We start from the raw sequence: 3,413 nt of genomic DNA on the forward strand, positions 1-3,413 counted from the left end.
TTCAACTGATAACACAGAGATTATTTCTGACTACTGCAAAAAACTCTATGCCCAGAAATTTGACAATGTGGAGGAAATGGACCAATACCTGAAATGACAGCATCTCCCTAGAGTTAACCAGGAAGCAATAGATCTTGAACAGACCAATATTAAGATCTCTTGAACAGACCAATATTGTTTCTTATTGAAGAAACAATAAAAAAGCTTCCAACAACAACAACAACAAGCAGCCCTGGACCAGATGGCTTCACACAGGAATTCTATCAAACCTTTAAAGATGAGCTTGTACCTATACTGCAGAACCTCTTCCAAAACATTGAGAAGGAAGGAACCTTCCCCAACATGTTCTATGAAGCAAACATCACCCTGATTCCAAGACCAGGAAAGGACTCAACTAAAAAGGAGAACTACAGACCAAATTCACTAATGAATATAATTGCAAAAATACTCAATAAAATCTTGGCTAATAGATTGCAGCTACACATGAAAAAAATTATACACCTTGATCAAGTAGGCTTCATCCCAGGGATGTATGACTGGTTTAACATCCATTTGCAAATCCATAAATGTAATTCACCTTATCAATAGAAGCAAAAACAAAGACTATATGATCCTCTCAATAGATATAGAAAAAACATATGATAAAATTCAGCATCCTTTTCTAACAGGAACACTTAACAAAATAGGCATAGGTGGTACATTCTTAAGATGATTGAAGCCATCTGTGAGAAACCCACAGCTAATATTATACTGAATGGGGTAAAACTCGAAACATTTCCACTTAGAACTGGAACCAGAGTAGGATGTCCACTATTACCACTACTATTTAACATAATTCTGGAAATTCTAGCCAATGCAATCAGACAAAAGAGGATGCAAAAGGCATCCAGATGGGGACAGAGGAAATTAAACTCTCACTCTTTGCTGATGATATGATCTTATACTTAGAAAACCCCAGAGACTCAACCACTTGACTCCTAGAAATGATTAAGAAATACAGTAATGTCTCTTGGTATAAAATCAATGTCCACAAATCAGTAGTCTTTGTATACTTCAGTAAAAGCCAAATTGAGGAGCAAATCAAGAACATAATTTCATTCACAGTAGCTGCAAATGAAATGAAATACTTAGTGATATGCCAACAAAAAAGGTGAAGGATCCCTACACAGAGAATTATGAAAGCCTGAGAAAAGAAATAGCAAAAGACATTAACAAATGTAAGAACATACCATGCTCTTGGCTGGGAAGAATCAACATTGTTAAAATGTCTATTCTACCCAGAGCAATCTACAGATTCAATGCAATCCCCACTAAAATACCAATATACCTTGAAGAACTGGAAAAAATACTACTTCATTTTATATGGAACCAGAAAAAAAATCCCTGCATATACAAGGCAATTCTTAGTAATAAAAACACAGCTAGAGGGATCACTCTACTAGAGTTACAAGTCCACAGTGATTGAAATTGAATTTTTGTACTGGCACAAAAATAGAGATTTAGACATATGGAACAGAATGGAAAACCAAGAGATGAAATCAGTCTATTATTGGCATCTGATCTTTGATAACTGAACAAAAGCATAAAGGGGGAAAATAATTCCTATTTAATAAATGGTGCTGGGAGAACTGGATAACCACATGTAAAAGACTGAAACTGGACCCACATCTTTCACCACTGAAAAAAATTGACTCAAGATGGATAAAAGATTTAAATCTAAGGCAAGAAACCATAGAAATCTTAGAAGATAGTGTGGGAAAAACTCTTGATGATGTCAGCCAGGGAGAAGATTTTGTGAAGAAGACTTCAGTGGCAATTGCAACAACAACAAAAATAAATGGGACTTAATTAAGCTGAAAAGCTTCTGCACAGCAAGGACACAACAAGTAAAGCAAAAAGACAACCTTCATAATGGGAAAAGATATTTGCAGATTATGAATCTGACAAAGATTTGATAGTTAGAATTTACAGAGAACTCAAATTAATCAACAAAAGCAGAGCAAACAATCCTCTATCACTGGGCTAGAGATATGAACAGAACCTTCCCCAAGAAAGACAGATGAGTGGCTAACAAACATTTGAAAAACTGCTTATAGTCCCTAATTATCAGAGACATGCAAATCAAAACCACCTTGAGATATCACCTAACCCCAGTGAGACTAGCCCACATCACAGAGTCTCAAAGCTACAGATGCTGGTGTGGATGTGGGGAGAAGGGAACACTTTTACACTGTTGGTGAGACTGCAAACTAATACAGCCTCTTTGGATGGAAGTATGGGGAACCCTGAAAGAACTCAAATTAGACCTCCCATTTGATCCTGCAATCCCATTATTAGGCATCATCTACCCAGAAGAAAAACAATCCTTTTAACATAAGAACATTTGCACTAGACTGTTTATCACAGCTCAATTTGCAATCACCAAAATGTGGAAACAGCCTAAATGCCCACCAACCCAGGAATGGATTAACAAGCTGTGATATATGGACACCACAGAATACTATGCAGCCACTACAAAAGACTTTACATCTTTTATATTAACCTGGATGGAAGTGGAACACATTCTTCTTAATAAAGTATCACAAGAATAGAGACACAAGCGTCTGATGTATTCAGTACTAATATGAAGCCACCAGATGATCTAATACATGTCCATACAAGAAAAAAAGAAACAGCATATAAGAAAAAAAAATCAATTAAAGAGAGGGTGGAAAGGGCAAGGGAGTGGGAGAGGGGAGGAAGGAGGGGGCGTGGGCTCCCACTAAATGGACACAATGTTAGGGTGTATGGCACACGTTTTGGGAGTGGGACACAATTATAAGAGGGACTCTACCTAATAAACATTGTGACCTAATTCTTTGTAGCCTCAAATTAACCTGAAATTAAAAAAAAAAATCCCAGTTGAGAAAAGACAGCGTGAGTGGTTATTGCTGATGTTTGGCTTTCACCCTGAATATTCTGCATTAGTTCTAAAGATATAAAAGGAAAGTATTTGTTATTGCTTCCATTAGATCTTCAGAATGAAACTGTTATTACAATTTAAAGTTTTAGGGAAGAAAAATTTCACAATAGTACAGTGTGATTTCACAGTACCAAACACCATCACATTGATTATTTCTTCGTAATTGAAATATTTCCAGGCCTTTGCCATTGACTTTTATTTTTCATGAAATTAAAGGTAACTCATTTCCTAAATTACATAGCAAAAAAGCCTCTTTAGGATTTTGGCTTTAGTAGTATAAGAACTAAGTCAGTGAATTTTTCATACTATTTACTAGGAAATTTGTTTTATGGACTATTCTTGGTTTACATAATTCCTTTTCCTAGTCCTCATGGAGCAAGACAGTTGAACTGTGATACAAGAGTTCTTATGATAAATTCTATTAAAAATGATTAAACAAAAATACATTCTA

The sequence above is a fragment of the Otolemur garnettii genome, unplaced genomic scaffold (genome assembly GCF_000181295.1).
Source record: "Otolemur garnettii isolate 467f Iridium unplaced genomic scaffold, OtoGar3 scaffold00078, whole genome shotgun sequence".
Lineage (NCBI taxonomy): Eukaryota > Metazoa > Chordata > Mammalia > Primates > Galagidae > Otolemur > Otolemur garnettii.